Here is a 19,189-nt window from a genome sequence, read left to right as displayed (position 1 = left end):
ATAACAAGGTGTAGAGCTGGATGAACACAACAGACCAAGCAGTATCAGAGGAGCAGGAAAGCTGACGTTTCGGGTCTAGACCCTTCTTCTGATGCTGCTTGGCCTGCTGTGTTCATCCAGCTCTACACCTTGTTATATCAGAGAAATTTCTCCTGTTGTAATTCACCTTCCTGCCCCAGCCTCACTTATTGTTTCCTTATTGTATCGCTTCTTTCCCTTTGTCCCGCATTAAGTTAGGCCAAATTGCTAACCACCTCCCCCGTTTCATTTCCTGTTTGTTTTATTTACAATGCTTTTCACCCCTTCTGCAGTCCCTTTCCTTGTTGTACACTGAAGTCTGGAAAATTCATTTCGTTTGGGATCTGAGATCAGTGGGGTTAGTTAAGACTCGGAAGTAGTCAGCAAAGGCCATATATCTGGTTATATCATCCCCATCCAATTTGCACCTGTACACTTGAGAAGCAGAATGAAGTTTACGATTTGTGGAATGCATGGAGCTTCAACTGAATATCAGTGGGGTTAGGAAAGTTGATGTGATCTTAACCCTCTTGGAATCCAAACAGCAGGGGAATGGGTCTGAGTGGGATGCTCTTCGGAGGGGATGGTGTGGGCTTGTTGGGCTGAATGGCCTGTTTACACACTGTAGGGATTCTATGATTCTATAAAACACCAGGAAATGACTCCAATCCAGCTGAAATGGCAGGAAGGAATGACCTGACAGCTGCTAAATTGTGTGGGGATTTCTAAGGGCCTTGATTATACTGCTCGTTACATTGCAGGGTTGAATCTCTCTCCTGAAGTTAAATAAGTTCTATATTTTTTGCAGCAAAACATTTGCATTTGGGACATGATGATATATATACCACTAATCTAAATAAAAATCTTTATTTTTTGCTCCACCAGGTGGTGAGACTAATGTGAAATGAACTTTGTATGGTCAGTTGCCATCAAAGAACTTGCGATCTTGATTATTTTCGGAACCACTGGGCAGAAGAAAATACGTTTTAGTTCCCCATGACTTGCCTTTGAATCTATCTGATGCTGAAGAGATTAAAATCTCCCATTTCTGGCAACAACGTTCCCATGAAATAAAATTGCCATCAACTTGTTCATGTGTGTGTGTAGCACAAAATTGCTTATAATCAACATAAATTCTCTCTTCTCACTCAGGGGTTAGAATGCCAACAGCACTGTAAAGCAGAACTCTGCAGTTTGGCATAAGTTGAAAATGAGGCATGGCAGCATTGGGGGCAGGATCCTAGACTATGGGAGCCCTGACATCCCATCTTGGATGAGCCTCAGTAATCTTAAGTGATTGTCTCCATTCCCTGCTACAACCTCCATAACTTTGCCGCCTGTTCCACCTTCGTTACAAAGATCCCTTGCATCCAACCCCATACTTCCAGCTGCCTTTACCCTGGATCAACTCTTTCTCTCTCTGTGTCTTTCTCTCTCTCTTTCTCTCTCTTTCTTTCTCTGTCTCTCTCTCACACACACACACTCATTCACGCACAGATGGAGTGTACTCCTTGTCATTTAGCAAATTCTACAAAAGTCACGGTAGGTGATTGTTCCCAATACCATGCAGGATCAGGACCTGCACTTTATCCTGGCTCAGGGTTTGGTCTCCAATTGGTAAATTCATCTTGTTAACTCTGACTCTCTTCTCCGCAGATGCTACCAGAACTATTGAACATTTCCTCTAATATTGAAAAAATAACTAATGTCAATATTTTAACAGCATTTGCATCTCTGTTGAATGAATGTTAATTTGTAACTGCAAATTCTTCAATTATAAAGGTTGATCAAAATGAAACTTACAGATCTGGAATACAGCATTTTAAACTCATAAATATGTAATTGGATCTGCTGCTGTTCTCCAAATTGGACTAATTGGTGGTTTTAAGCCACTCTTGAAATACATACATTGTATTAAAACTTTAGTGGGGTATTGAAAGTGATTTAGTACTGTACAAAGTAGCTCAGACCAGCACTTTCCCTCTGGCTTAAATTAGCATAAGAACTACTGCTACTACAGAAATAACCCTTTATCCCTGACATCCACCCATCCAACCAAGGTTCTAAATGGAATTGTGTATAATCAAGTTGATTTTGGTTTCAACCTCATGATGGATCCATATTGATAGATTGTAAGTTTAGCCAATGACCATGTCAGATAAGCTTTTCTTTCCATACAGCAAAAATTCTCATCAAATTCACTGAGAACTAATCAAATGCTGTGAATCTAATTCTCTACTCCAAGGATGTGGGAGGTGCTGCTCCTTTCCTCACAGTGCCTCAAGGTATTATTTTAATTAATTTGTTCAGCAGTGAATAAATATTAATAAGCTAATTTGAATGGATTTGCAATACATTTTCCTATTAGCATGCCAGGTTTGTGCCTGAGGAGCATCAGGATAACAGAGTCACTATCCATGAGAAAGCACAATAACAGAATTATCCTCATTTTAATGCAAACATACTTCCATCTTGAAATGCAATGAATGCATCTTTTCTGCACTCTTAATGCAATAGAACTTTGTTGCAAATCTTTAACTATTGGCTTCACTGCCTTTGAATTAATTCTGAAACCATTCATTTTTTCAATGCTATCCTCTATATTATGGACTTCAGAGACAGCATTTTGGCGATTTTTGAAAGACCTTCTGCTTCTGATGCTCTTGAGATGAACACCAGGAGATGTGCAAAAGATTTCCTTCTTAATCTTTGAGATTATGTCTGGCCTCTACATGTAGTGGTTTAAGAAGCCATGCTGCAAATTCCACTTCAGTCATCATATGATGGAATATTGCAAGGGAACAACAACATAGGGGCCAAAAGTTCTCAGCTCCTATCCATTACACCACAAGGCCATAGAAATAGGAACAACAGTAAGATGTTTGGCCCATGGAGACTGCTCCACCATTCAGTATGATCATGACTGATCTGATATTCCAAACATCCACTTTCCTGCTCCATCCCCATAACCTTTGATTCCCCTACTGATCAAGTATCTACATATCTCAGCCTTAAATATGCACAAGGACTCTGCTCCAGAGGTATTGTTGGCAAGGCCTTCCAGAGACTCACAATCCTCAGAGAAGAAACTCCTCTTTATCTCATTCTTCGATTGGTGCCTATTAATTCTGAGACTATGTCATCTAGTTCTAGACTCTCCCATGAGGGGAAACATGCTCTCAGCATTACCCTGTCAAGCCCCTTAAAAACCCTATATGTTTCAATGAGATCTTTCTTCTAAATGCCTGTGAGTAGGGTCCTAACTTGTTTAGCGTTTGCTCATAAAACAATTCCATCATACCCAAGGATCATCCTCGTGAACGTTCTCTGAACTGCCTCCAATGATTTAATATATTTTCTGAAATAAGGGGACCAAAACTGCTCACAGTATTCCAGGTCTGGTCTCACCAGCTGCCTATGCAGTTGCAGTAAGATGCCCCTACAATTACATTCCAAACCCTTTGAAATAAGGGCTAACATTCCTTTAGCCTTCCCGATTCTCTGCTGTACCTGTGTGCCAGCTTTGTGTGTTTTGTACACAAGGACCCCCAACTCCCTCTGTGTTGCAGCGTTTTTCTCCATTTAAATTTTCAGGTTTACTACAGTGCAGGCACCAGTAAACTCTACCCTGGCTCGCACCAAACCATTGGGATCAGGAGAAGTTAAAGTGATTTATATGTTGTTAAAGACATCCTGTCAGTAAAGGTGTATCTTACGCATCCACCTATAGGATGGTGAGCAGGAAATGAGCCAGGAAATTTTTTGAAATTTTCAGATTTTCTCACTGACTAGACCCTGTTAAAGAGGTCCAACAAAAAACAATGCTGCAATTATGGGACCTTCCATACAATGTACCACCCATGAGGCTTTTCTCTCAGCCTGTGACTGAAGTGCAGTCCAATTTTTTTCACAAGTTGCTGTGCAGAAGTAAAGTTGGCCTTGAGGAAAGTTCCAGGATGGGAAATCCATGTGGGTCAAGCTGTTTCAGAAGAATACAAGTATATATTTTCTCTCAGCATATCCAGCAGAGATCAACAACATTTATGCATAATAAACATTAGCCATTTCCAAAGTATTCTAGCTTGCATTTTATACATTGTATGATGTTGCAAAAACAAGTTATCTGTGAAACGTATGTGAATTTCAATGCTCTTTCCAAAAGACTGCAAAGCAAACTTTATATTAAGTTCTTAGCACATTATTTAAGATACGTTTGATATTCAAAGTACCAACAATTGGCCATTTTCTGTTAAATGTTCAATTTTACCTCACAGTCCATGAGACAAAATTTGTGGTTAGCTGCATCTGTGTTTCTTTCTTTGACATTTCAAAGAGGAAATAAAGATTATCACTCAAGAAAGGAGTTCCTCACATAGGAAAACTGAAGAGAATTACAGCTTATTTTTCCTGAGAGATTTAAACCTGGAGTATAAGTTTAATTTGTTGGACAGGAATGTGTTAATGTCTGATGGCCATTCAGCCCCTTAAATCAGTTCCACCATTCATATAAATTAGAATTGGTTTTATCATCACATGTACTCATACGAATACAGTAAAAAGTTTACAAGTTGCCACTTACAGCACCATCTTAGGCACAAAGGTAGCTAGGTACAGATTTTTAAGTATGCATTCTTGGGAAATAATTAGGAAAATAAAGAAAGAAACAGTCCAGCATTACAGTCCTTCATACCATCTTAGGTACAAGAGTACAAAGACGTAGGATTAAATTAGAAAAATAAAGAAAGAAAATGTTCGGCCAACTCAATCTGTGCTGGCACCGAGCCTTCAGACAGCACTGGGCCTTGCCTCCAGACCAGGCCAGGCTTCACCTCGAGTCTCTTGGGGCTGGATATACTGGGAGTCTGCTCTGGATTCATCTCAAGACAAGGAGTCCATGCTGAGGCCAGGAGTCCGCGCTGGTTTCACCTCGAGGCCGGGCGTCTGCGCTGAGGCCGGGTGTCCGCGCTGAGGCTGGCAGACCACAATAATTTCACTTGAGAAAGAAGGAGAAAAGAAACAAAAAAGTGAGAAAAAGAAAACAAACAGACAGAATGGACAAGCTCTGGCTGAGGCATCCTACTCTGCTGCCATCTTGGATCTGAAGGCCAATTATGCCTGACCTACTCCTCAGTTTCATTTAACTTTGGTTCTATGTGCTATTGCCTAAACAGTAATCCTATGGATCTTCGTTGTTATTACTCTTTGAATGAAGAAGTGCTCCCTAACGTAACCTCTGGCCAGTTTAGGTCATCTTTAAAAGTTATGCTGCCTTGTCCTGCATTCCTCATGTAGACCCATAGGAGTTGCATTTATATACAACCAGAGGAAATATTATCTTTATAGCTACCTTGTCAGATACTTTAATCATCCCAAATCTTCAAGCAGACCATTCCATAATCTTTTAAACACTAAATAATACTAATCTAGTCTGTGCAACCTCTCCTCTTGATGCAATCCCTTTACCCATGGAGTTCTTTCGGATTGGTTGCCACATGTAAATCATTGCACATCCCTCATTCTCACTCTTTAGTTTCAGTCCAAATTTATCTATGAAATCCTTTCTGAGAAATAGGCAAAATGAGTATTCTTTACAGTTTTTATTTGTGTGACATCTTGTCAACCTTTGTTAGGTCAAAATGCAATGTTGGGTGGTCCAGTGGCCGGTTGGCTTGCAGAAAGGTAGTTCCAGTGAAAAAAATAAATCACAGAGAGGAAACCACAGAGGCATAACAACCCAAATTATTTTGATGCAACTTCGAAAAGTATTCCTGAACATTTTGGCCATGTACAACAATATTTTCCTTTACAGCTCTACTGTCAGATAAAATCAGACAGATCATGCACTGTGTACGCTCCACCCAATTGTCTTATCAAGTGGCATCTAGGGATTCTAAATGTTTGCTTGCACACTAAAAGAATTTGCTTCATGAAATAAGTATTCAGCTGTAAGTTCATTCCAGGGTGGCATTGACGACATGAGGAGTGGAAAGGGCAAGCTGAAGCATTTGCTTGTGAATTTTGGAATGTTACTATCCCATTTTTGCCAGTGGAAAACTCTCTGCATACGCCTGTAAAGGTACCAAATGCACACTTATTGCTCGAAGCCTAGCAATTAAAGACAGCAACCAACTGAAGATGCAAAAACCAAATGGTAATGACTTCCAACCCAACTTCACACCAGCTAAAGGAGCATAGATTCCCTACACTGAGGAAGCAGGCCACTCAGCCCATCGAGTCCACACGGGCCCTCCAAATATCATCCTACTTCATCCCTGTAACACTACGTTTCCCACACCTAATCCACTTTGACTGCACATCCCTAGACACAATGGGCAATTTAGCATGGCCAATCCACCTAACTTCACAATTTTCAGCTGTGGGAGAAAATCCACACATATATTGGAGAATATGCAAATTCCACACAGTCACCCAAGAGTGGAATCAAACCTGGGTCCCTAGTGCTGTGAGGATTCTGTGCTAACCACTGAGCCACCAGGTCACCCCAAGCAGCTGACAGATTGAAATGCGGAGGGACGTACCATGATTTGAGAGCATAATGGACAGTTCAATCCCATTCTTTTGACTTCCTCCAACTACAGATTGGAAGCTTGGACTCAACAAACCCTGTATGTATGACCAGAAGCCTTGCATGGTATTTGCCAGAATTTCAACTTTGTTCCTTGTGGGAAGAAGGCTCCCTAGAGCAGCCCAATGTCATAAAATCATCCCTTGAATTTTAAATCAACTTCATTCCAGAAATTATGATATTCTGAAGGCCTCTATATAATGGATTAAACTTACCACTCATATTATTAGTTCACTTGGAATTCCTACATTTGCTGCTTAATTAAGTAATGAAGCAATAGGTTAAAATGGTGAAAAAAGCAATTTCATGTTGACACATTAATGGATTTGTTATTAATATTCTGTAGTGTTATTTTAGCCTCCTGAGAGTTCTGCTACAAGATTGCTTAACAAAATGGAGAAAAGAAATGCAATACAAATCATAATATTTAAATTATTTTATATTAGTGCAATTTTTCTACAGTAACAAGTAAAAATGAATACATTGACTTAATTTTTTTGGTTGGTATTATATATGCTTGTATCAGTATCAGAGTTTACTGAGAACGAGATAGAACTCTGTTTCAATGAGTTTGTTGGATAGATTTTAGGAAAAGACCAAGAGTGAAACGAATGCAGATTAACTCGTAAAGAACTCAAGTCAGCTACAAGCTACATTAACAAAAGAGCAGAGCACCAGCACTATTCATCATAGATAAGACCACGATTCTCTACATGATGACTATTTAATCTTGGTTGGACCCACTATTGCCCAGTTGCTGACTGAAGCCACACATTATGGTGAAATAGAAGTTTTAAAGGGCACTTTGGCAAGAAGGAGAAGAGGGAGATAAACTTAAAGTTAACATTGAATGTTATTTTCATTCAAATGTTAATCAGTTTCCTGGCAACAAGTCACAGAGTTAAAAAGTCATACAGCATGGAAATAGACCCTTTGGTCCAACCAGTCCATGATGAACATAAGACCAAACTGAACCTGTCCCACCTGCCTGCTCCTGGCCCATATCCCTCCAAACCTTTCCTATTCATCTACTTATTCCAAATGTCTTTTGTAACTGTACCCACATCCACCACTTCGTCAGGAAGCTCATTCCACATGCAAACCACCTTCTACAAAAAAATTGCTCCTCATGTCTTTTTTTAAATCTCTCTCCTCTCACCTTAAAAATGTGCCCCCTCCTAGGGAAAAGACACCTACCATTAACTCTATCTATATCCCTTATTATTTTATAAACTTCTATCAGGTCACCTCTCAACCTCCGATGCTCCAGTGAAAATGTCACAGCCTATCCATGTTTAAAGGTTTGTTTCATATATATTTGGGCATGGTTTAAGATAATAAAGGTGATTAATGTACTATTCCAATCTAAATTCTGGAAGAATTTACCCTAGTGTAGGCTGAGCAACAAGGTGGTTTGTGGATATAAACAAGGACAACATGTATTTATACAGAACGTTCCACATGGTAAAATGTCTCAACGTGCTTTACAGGATTGTTATCAAACAAAACTTGACACTAAGCCACATAAGCAGCCTCTTAGAGAAGGAGGGAGAATTAGAGAGGCAAACGGATTTCCAACTGTTAAGGCATAGCGACTGGAGGCACAGTTACCAATGGTGGAGCATCTAAACCAGGGTTGCAAATAAAGGCCTATATTAGATGTTATAGAAAAGGAGGGTTGAGGCCTTCAACAAATGTGAAAACAAGAATATGAAGTTTAAACATAAGTGTTGCCAGTATAGGAGCAAATTTAGGTTAGCAAACACAGGACTGGGCTGAACCCATAACCTTTTGGTTACCAACTAACCACAGCTGGCAACATCCAATGTCTGACCAGCAATTTTACAAGCCCCAGATAAAATACATTTTTAAGTAACATTTTTTAATATGACTGATCAATGTTGGAAAGAAATGTGTAACAGAAGGAAAAACATAAACTAAAGTAAAATTTTCTTTTCATAATTGAACCTATTTTTCTAATCAATCTGTTCAGAGATATTATTACACACCTCTGGAACATGTTGAACTTGAGTCTGGGCCTCTTGGTTGAGGGGTACGGATACTTTCATTGCACAAACAGCAGTAATATTTTCTTAAATTTTTCGATCGGAAAATATACACCCTAAAAAGATGCAACAATACAGACTGTTGAACCAGAGTACTCCTCCCCCTCTCTCTACTCTACCCCACAAACTTCATTGTCTTATGGGGCATGTAGAGACTTATTTATGAATACTATGCTGTGCTATGAAAGTGCAATACATTATGTGGGTAAAAAAAAAAAGATGTGAGCGACAGAAAAGTCACCTTTCGCATGCTCCGGGATGGAGGGGAGGGGTGTGGTCAGTGAGCCCCAGTACATCAGCATCACAAAGTACTTCACAGACATTTCAGGTGGGGTCACTCCAATGTTGGGAAAGCAGTGGCCAGTTTATACACCGCAGTATCTCACAGACATAGAAACAGAAATTGCTGCAGAATCTCAGCAAGGCTATGGACAGATATCTCCGGGGGCCTTCTTCAATTCCCAGTGTGGCAGTACCACAGTTTTAAGAGGCTAGTTTGTCCCCTTTTTTTAAAATGGATAGAAGTTGAGACAGAGGCACCAAGTGGCCTGCTCCATGCCAATAAAGTAAACAGCTTGTGAGGCTTTGGTTTCTTTTTTAAAGTTTAAACAGTAAAAAAGGCCTGGATGGGTATTGTCAAGCTCCCACAGAACCAGGATTTTTAGTTTTAGCGTTCTGCAATTGATGAGGTCTTGAAGCTGGATCTGGAAACTCTTTTTCCTCTCCCTGTTACAGCTACAAGCTGAAGTTCTCCTCCTGCTGCTAGGAATTGCACGTGGGACAATCTATTTTACTGAACCTGCTTTTGCCAAGGGTGTGTTCATGGGATGTGAGTATATTGGAGCAGATATTTAGTAATAGTTACTGTATCTATTTTTCTGATAAGCATTTCGGATAAAGTTACAAGTAAACCATTTTTTAAAATTTCGGCTGTATTTTAACTGTTGTGTAAAAATATTTTTGTTTAAAGTCGAGTAGTTTGACCAATTGAATTGCATCTGGAATGCAACGCTTTACACTTAGCTCTAAAATAAGAAAAAGTTAGGGTCTAGGCTACCTTAGATTTTGAGAGGAAGAGGTTACGGGGGTGTTGGGAGAGGTTACTCCGGGGATGGGGGGAAGGGGGAAGAGGTTACAGGGGTGTGTTGGAGGCAGATGGGAGCGAGGGTGAAGGGGTTACCAGGGGGATGAAAGAGAAGAGGTTACGGGGGGAGTAGGGGGAATAGGATACGGAGGGGGAGAGGGGAAGTTACGAGAGAAGATTGATACAGCAGGACGTCACATACCGCGGTGCCCTCACCAGCTCCACACACCAGCTGACTATCAGCGCCCTCCTGAAGTCCTCCTGTGTCTGTAGCTTTGGGCTGGTGTGCTCCTGGAATGAGGCCACCACAGACAGACCCCAATTCCTCTTTCCACTGGGAATGTTGTACTCAATCACCTCCCTGCGGTGCCTGACCCTTTGGGCTGGATAATAAGAAATACTGATTGTTCATGAATGGGGGAAAACATAGTCAATAAAATGCTCCCTCACTGGTTAATACATAATTGTGAACCCAGAAAAAGCACTGTCTCAATGCTGACTTATCAATCAGCCTTTGAATCTTGGACAAGATGAAACAAAAAAGTAGTGGGTGCTGTATTTGATGGCTATTGGAATTGTGCATTCAGATGAGGATGGGATAAGGTGCAGATATGGTCTCACTCTATCACATGGACCATTGGTCCACATTGCCAAATGCAACGTAAAGATTGCGACAAGGTAATGTGGAGTGATGGTGCTGCCTATGAACCTGTATCCCAGGATAAATTAATATCATCAGGAGCAGAGCAGCAAGAGCAAATCATCATGGGAGAAAATAATTTGCATTAAATTAAATAAATTTCAAATCTGTAAACATATTTGACTTTACTAATATGGAGAAAAAAAATCAAATTTAATTTAGAAAGGAATACAACATAGTAAGAACAAAATGACTCTGCAATGATCAATAGCTGGTATTTTTAATCTTTACTAAATATAATAGCACAGTTAACACTTACTTTGAGAGAATAATTTGCTCCCATTCATATTCAACACAATTGGTTACATAAACTGGACAAATGTGATATGCAAAACTTCAATCATTATGAACAATTATTCCTGCTGATACTGTGGTTTCTGACTTGAAGTAGCAATCAGACATAATGTATTGCTTGTACCTTTAATGTCAGTGTTGGTAATCTGGTGATTAATTATCTAACTGTAGTGTAGTGCATAAAATAATCTAAATGCATGGTTAAATTAGTTAATCGAAAAAATGTAGGTAATGTGAATATGGATCCACCAGAACATTGCTGTCACCACCGTAATTGACAGCATAAGTGGGTCAGCAGAGAGGCTGGCCTCTGTTAATTTATTTTTATAGACGTGCTATACATATTCATGAGGTCCTACTGTTCGTCTGTCACCTTAAATAATCATACCTTGTATTGCATGTTTCTTGTGAATAATACTACCATCTGAAAAGAGTCTTAGTTTGGGATGAATTAATTTGTATTACCGATTCCCAATTCCTATCTAAGTGTACCAGTTACCCAATGTACTTTACAATTTGGTTTTAATAAAAAGTTCTTTGCTATTCTGATTTACAGCATATTGTTAAAAATTCAGATGTTTTGACATTTATTTGATACATAATTTGCGTTTGATTTCTTGACAGCACTCTAGTCTGTTTTAAACAGTTTATCCTTATCAAGAAAATGGAGTGTTCAATGTGCTTAGATTAATGAATATATACCATGGAGAATTAAACAATGTACAAAGGAACAAGTATTTATTTTATCAGTAAAACAATGAGTGCATTTGCTGGATGACTGCATGACATAACACAAGACGTTTCAATATTCTCATCATGTTTTATGTGTTGGAGCTCCACATTTAGTATATAATTCCTGTTAACATTGCAACGATTGCAGCAATTACAAAAGATGATTTTAGAATTGAATGATGAGTAATTCAGATGAAAGTGATGATGAGACAGACAGTTGCTGCAGTACAGCTTACTTGCAACTTCCATTATTTTGAAAAGTGCCTTCAGCAAGATCAGTAAGGAATGAGAATGAGGAAAAGTTTCTTTTTAAGCAATGTAAACTTGTTGACTGTGAAAAGTTCTAGACAAAAGAAAGTGTTGTCTGAATATAGTTTCTAACAGCCTCCAACAGCAGCCCAAGTTTCCAGCACTCATCTGCACATTTTGTGGAGATACCACCATGACCTTAACAGAATTCCTGTTCTGGCAATTAATTTGTCCACAGGGCAATGGACCGGCCTGGAGTCTGCAGCAGGATGAAGACTGAACTGTATAAAGGAATCTGGTTCTGGCCTAATTTAATCCCTTACCACAATGGGACTGAAGGGACAGTAGACTGACAAGACATGCATATCCAGTGTACGTGGGTAGAAAATTGGTTATGGGTAGAAATTGGTTAGCAGACAGGAAACAAAGAGTAGGAATAAATGGGCCTTTTCTGAATGGCAGGCAGTGACTAGTGGGGTAATGCAGAGATTGGTATTCGGACCCCAGCTACTAACAAAATATGTTCATGATTTAGAATGATGGAGTTGAATGTAATATCTCCAAATTTGCAGATGACACAAAGCCGGGTGGAAGGGTGAGCTCTGGGGAGGATGTAGAGATGCTGCAGTGTGATTTGAACAGGCTGAGTGAGTGGGAAAACATGTAGCAGATGCAGTATAATGTGGATAAATGTCAGGTAGCAAACATACGAAAGCAGATTATTATTTGAATGGCTGTAAATTGAAAGAGGAAAATGTTCAACAGACCTGGGTGTCCTCATGCAACAGGTGCTGGAAGTAAAAGTGCAGTTGCAGGGATGTAAAGAAGGAAAACTGTCTGTTGGCCTTCATAGTGAGAGGATTCAAGTAGAGGAACAAGGACATCTTTCTGCAATTATACAGGGCATTGATGAGGCCACGTTTAGACTATCATGTACAGTTTTGGTCTCCTTATCTGAGGAAGGATTTTCTGGCAGTACAGGGACCAAACTGATTCCTGGGATGGCAAGACTGATGTAGGATGAGTGATTGTGTCGGCACGGTGGCTCACTGGTTGGCAATACTGTCTCACAGCGTCAGGGACCCGGGCTTGATTTCACCCGCGGGCAACTGTCTGTGTGGAGTTTGCACATTCTCCCCATGTCTGCATGCTTTTCCTCTGGGTGCTCTGGTTTCCTCCCATAGTCCAAAGATGTAGAGGTTGGGTGGATTGGCCACACTAAAATTGCCCGTAGTGTCCAGGGACGTGCAGGCTAGATGGATTACCATGGGAAATGCAGGGATAGGGAGGGTCTGGGTAGGATGCTGTTGAGAGGATTGATGTAAACTTGATGGGTCAAATGGCTTGCTTCTACACTGTAGGGATTCTAAATTCACAGGAGTTTAGAAGACTGAAGAAGGATCTCATAGAAAGCTATAAAATTCTGACAGATTAAATGAAGAAAGGAGGTTCTGATGGTGGAGGACTCCACAGCCAAGGGTCATAATTTAAGGATAAAGGGTAAACTTTTTCGGACTAAGATCAGGAGAAATTTATTTACCCTGTGTCTCTGTGGAATCCTTCAGCCTGACAGCCTGTGAAATTCATTACCACAGAAAGTGGTTGAGGCCAAAACATTATACGTTTTCAAAAAGGATGTAACTTTTGTGGCTAATGCGATCAAGGGATATGGGGGTGACAGGGCAGGATTAGTGTACTGAGCTCAATGATCATTCACTATCAGATCAAAATGTCAGAGCAGGTTCAAAGGGCCAAAGGAGCAGGAGTAGGCCATATCTTCTATATTTCTATGCTTCTATGTTGGGAAATTTTCGCATTAGTATACCCTGTCACGGAGGGGCAGATGTCGTGATTTGCCCTTATCCTACTACTTGGAAGATGTTGGGAGACATAAACACAGTGGAGTTTGCCAGTGAACAGATGTATGACCAGATTCTTCAGAAAACTGTCAGGTGAAAGTTAGATGGATCATGCTTGAAAGTACTGTGCATAGGAACTTTTGATCATACTGATAACAAGTTGAAGGAAGTTATTTCATTCACTCGTGATTATGTTGTGAGAAAGTTGTGAACAAAGTAATTTACCAACATTTTTCGTGCTTGAACAAATTGTCTCTGCTACAATAAGGTGAATTTTTCAGAGTGCCAGACATCCTCATAGCAAGCATTAGGATCCAGGGCTTCATTTCACCAGGCAGCACAGTCCAATCAGAGAACTCAGCACCTCAGCTGCCCCACCTTTAATGATGGCCATTCCTGGGACTGCACCTTCAGGATGAGGTCCCATTGATGACATGTAGCCCTGAGGAGGTGCAAGTAAAGTTGGGCTAACCAGGTTTGATAGGCGAGTGTTAAAGATTGTGAGTTCTCACTCGGTAGGTGGTGCCATGGCAACAAGAGCGCAGGCTAAAGAGTGCCCAAAATGGAGGTAATCATCACCAAAATCCACCTAGAGCCCTCATCACAGACCTCACTGAGAGATGACCATGTTTCACTCATCAGTTTCCCCACATACATACAGGATGCCCAACAGCTGACACATGCATGCAGAGGCAGGGAAAGATCCTTAATTAGCATCTTGTGCAGCTCAGTTGGGTTTTGGGTGAATGGTGCATCTGCCAGCATTCATGCCACTGACAAAAGGGCATGGCAGCAGCAAAATTGCTTTCCTGTTTCATTTTGTCAGTCTTCTTGTTTCCTAGCCTTCCCACACAGAGCTGATAAAATTCAGCGCAATTAATTTGCTGTTCCATTGTTTCTTTTACGGTTTCTATCCTGAAGGCATTGACCTTTCCTTTAAAGGCTGCCAGTATGTTGAATAAGTCTAAAAGGTGCAACTCAGTTTCTCACTTATCAATTTGTTTCGGTGAAAGGCCTTCAAGCTTAAACATTAACCCTACCTTCAGCTCTCGATGGTTACTGCCTGTCTCACTGTATGTTCTTTCTATAATTTTCTGTTTCTGCAGTATAGTTTGAACTTTTCCCTATTCTTTAAACCATTGCCACTTTACTTCCAGGAGCATCCACCCTGAAGTTTTGTTTTTTCCACTTGGTATGATTTTCATTTGTCTTCTGTGTTATCAGTTTTCCTTCTTGAGTTGGCATATGTTTGTAAAATTGCTTTTACAGCTGCACCACTCTCTTAGTAACTGTCCAGCTCCAACCCATTAAATTCTGCACTTCCTGTTTACTATCCATTGTTATCTCTGCAATCTGCAGCATTTGTCTGACCTGCACTCTTGCCACCTTGAGATCCAATTACTTCATTGTGTGTCACTGTCTGTATGGCCTTCACTTAAACAAGCATCCATTCACTTCAGAGCTTCCCTGATCCACATTCCCATTTTGCCTTTGCCTCATCCATTGTTTTTTTCAAATACTGTGTTATCAATCTCATTTTGGAAGATGCTATTTGAAAGCTTGATAAACAAATGAACCAACGACCTGAATGTCATCACATGAACACTGACTCTCTGCACTGTAGCACTGAAGGAACAGACACCATATTGCATGTTAGCTGTAAATAAAACCAGCAGAGACCTTCAAGTAAGTGAGATTCATGTACCTCATTTTTTGTTACACTTAAATATTGCTAGGATATTATAACATCTTAAAGCTTTTTATTCTTCCTTTCAATTGGAGACCTTCAATGCCTCTTAGATGCCAATGTTCCTGCTAATCCCTCTTTGCCTTCATATTACTTCTTACTCTATCTCTCTTTTTGTTGCATATTCAACATTCCATTGGCCTTGCCCAAGATTTTCTAGCTAAAAGACATTGAGATTAATTGTTACCTCTCCTTTCTCTTTCTTCATAGATCCTGCCTGACTTAGTGACACTTTCTAGTCTTTTTGGTTGCATTTCAGATTTCCAATTTCTGGTGTATTTTGCTTTCAGAGATGGATCCTGCTAATGGTTCAACACTTAAATGTGGTGATGTTGTTTGGCATTCAGTCAATTGGAAGAGAGAATAGTCAATTTGTTTGTGGGTTATGATGCGTTAGCTGATCTTTGTCTGGGATATTATTCGAGTGGTTTGATTCATCCAAATCATTCAGCCTTGCGGTCATGTGTGCAGATATTGCAATACGCTTACCCACTATATAGCCTTCACAGTCGAGCAAATCTAGCCTCACCTATGAAGGATGGCTGTATTTGGTGAGATCCCACACCTACTTGTGCAAATGTGCATCAACATGTCTCACCACCTTCAGGATAGGAATGACAGGGTTAAAATCTAATACAACATGCTTAGGGATGTAAAAGGAAATAAGAAATGTTGCATAAACATTTTACTCCACTAGTTTACCTTTCTGACAAGCACTCATCATTGATATTCCGATTCCCTTTCACATACAAGCATATGGAGTTTTTGTTATAGCTGTTTCTTGGGCATACATGTGAAAACTTTGATACTTTTACATTGCTATGCGCAGTTAAACTGATATATGACAGTGCATCTTGGAATGAGGTACTGGAATAAAGGAGCTTATTCACTCAACTAATTAGTGCACTCTTCAGATTGTCTTCAAGTAAATCATTGACCTCAACAACATACTGATAAAAAATTTCATGAAACAGAAAATCCATCCCCCACCTCCCCAAACCAGCCAAGTCTCCTCATTAATACAATGAACATGTAAGATTTGGTGAAAAAGATTCTACGAGAAGAATATCCACAATCTCCAGAAAATAAACTTGGAGGTCATTTAATTAATGCCTGTAGGGAGGCAATTCCAGGATTTTCACTTCACGGCAGTGAAGGAACAGCGATATATTTCCAAGTTAGGATGGTGTGTGGTTTGGAGGAGAACTTGCCAGTGGTGATGTTCCCATGTATCTGCTGCCCTTATCCTTCTAAACGGGTATATTTCTAAAATATGATGTTTCATGTCAAGCCCTGTGTCCTGCATTTGTAAACTGAATATCACCCAGCTTGATTTTTTTCTCTGCTCTTTCCATCATAGCGAACATGAAATTATAAAATAATTAGACGGTTTCAGCACAGAAGAAGACCACTTACTCAATTGTGTCTACTCTTTTTAAAGAAAACTGGAAAACATTGATTAGATAGCCTCTGGTGGGCACTGCAGCAAAACAAAACATCAAAAGGTTAACAGAAAGTGGCAATGGAAATTTATCAAGATTAATGTGTCATTACCAGGCATGACGATGCACCATAACTCCCACAAGGCCACCAACTGTTTGTGTATTTATGCAACAGACAACAAAGAGAGGCACAAATCAAAATGTTTATCATGTCTATGGTAGCCCACTGTAGGAGCAATTCACCTGGTGCCACCACCCCTACCTTTTCAGGAAAACCCTGCAAATCCTTTTCAGATAATGAGCCAATTCACTTTGAAGGCCTCAATTGGCCTTGCCTCCACCACACTCTCAAGAATGTTTTCCAGATCCTAGCCAGCTTTTCTTCAGGCCAACATTACTTCTTTTCCTGATCACCTTTAAATCTGGTTCTGAATTATTTCACAACTGGGAACAGTTTCTTTTTACTTACTCTGCCGGCCCTCTCATAGTCTTGATTACTTTAATCAAATCTCCCCTTGTGCAAGGAGAGCTGTCCCAACTTTTATAATCTTTCAATTTAACTGAAATGTGTCATCTCTGGAATCTTGTGAATCTTTTCTGTACTTTCTCTAGTTCCTTTGCATCCACCCAAAAGTGTATGCTGAGAACAGGAGAAATTGATGTGGAGGTGTTGGCCTAATGGTATTACTGTTAGACTGTTAATCTAGAGATCCAGGGTTCAAATCCTGCCATGGCAAATGGTGGAATTTGAATTCAATAAAAATCTAGAGTTGCAATGGTTGCCATTGTTAGGAAAAAAAGCTCATTTAGTTTACTAGTGTCCTCTAGAGAAGGAAACTGCCCTCCTTACCTGGTCTGTCTGACACGTGACTCCAGACCTACAGTAATGTGGCTGTCCCTCAACTGTGCTCTGGGGGTGGGCAATAAATGCTAGCCTAGCCAGAAATGTTCATATCTATTTTTTTTTAAAAAAATACAATGCACTAGTTGAGACTAAGCCAGGGTTTTAGACTAGTTTCAATTATTCTGCTTGTTTCTGTGATAGTACCCCTATTGATAAAGCCTAGGGTGCTATTAACCGCACACTCAATCTGTCTTATCATCTTCAATGACTTATGTACACAGACACCCAGATCTCTCTGTTTGTGTATCTCTTTTTGAATTATATTTGAAAAATCTCCCTGCATTCTTCCTAACAGAGTGAATCACTTCACATTTGTCTGCAGTTAGTTGCTTCCGCCACTTGTCCATCCATTCCACCAATCTATGTCCTTTTGAAATGCTACAGTTCTGGCCTCATGGTTTACAATGCTCCCAAGGTTCTTCTCTTCAAATTTTCAGGTTGTGGGTTATTATATATCCAGAAGAGCAAAGCTCGTCACGCTATTTCTGAAGAAACTCCATTATCAATCTTTCTCCGGTGTAAAAAGTAAGTATTCGCCACTCCTGCTTGTTCCCTGTCATTCAGCCATCCGTACGCTTGCTGTTGCTGTCTCATTTGTTCAGTGAGATCTAACTTTACTGAGAAGTCTGCTGTGAGACCGTTTGTCAAATGTCTTTTGAAAGACCAAATACACCAAATTAAAAGCATTACCCTTGATCATTAACAGAGATAGTAGGAACTGCAGATGCTGGAGAATCCGAGACAACAAGATGCAGAGCTGGATGAACACAGCAGGCCAAGCAGCATCAGAGGAGCAGGAAGGCTGACGTTTTGGGCCTAGACCCTTCATCAAAATACCCTTGATCATTAGCTCTCCCTGTTACTTCTTCAAAAAGCTCAAGCAAGTTTGCTAAACTTAATACGCTTTCAACAAATCTATCCATGCTATCTTTCCTTAGTTCATTTCTAACATTTTCCTGAGTGACTATTAAGTTTGTCCCAAACTATTGTTTCAAAAGCTTCGGCACACTGAGGTTGAACTGATCGGACTGGATTTATTTCTGTATTCTTTTATGATCAAGGATGTAACTTTTGCAATTCTCCAGTCCTCTGGCGCCACCCAAGTAGTGCAATTTACTTTGTTGCCGTTTTTCCACCTTGGGCCCTTAAAACTTTCAGATGGTGATCATGGAGTGCCATTTCCCAGTAACATCTCCTGGTCTATTCCAGTGTGTCGTAGGTATGTCTGAGGGACCCATGTCCCCGAAGTGGTACTTGTAGCAGAAAACCGTAACACCATGAGCTGAAAAGAATACAAATGAATCAAGGTAACAAGATGTAGAACTGGATGAACACAGCAGGCCAAGCAGCATCAGAGGAACAGGAAAGCTGACATTTCGGGCCTAGACCCTTCTGAAAAAAAGTGAATCAAGGATGTGTCCTTATAGTAGATAACAAGGTGTAGAGCTGGATGAACACAGCAGGCCAAGCAGCATCAGAGGAGCAGGAAAGCTGACGTTTTGGGTCTG

This window comes from Rhincodon typus, chromosome 5, assembly GCF_021869965.1.
Source record: "Rhincodon typus isolate 14 chromosome 5, sRhiTyp1.1, whole genome shotgun sequence".
Classification (NCBI taxonomy): domain Eukaryota; kingdom Metazoa; phylum Chordata; class Chondrichthyes; order Orectolobiformes; family Rhincodontidae; genus Rhincodon; species Rhincodon typus.
Note: the sequence above shows the minus strand (reverse complement) of the source record.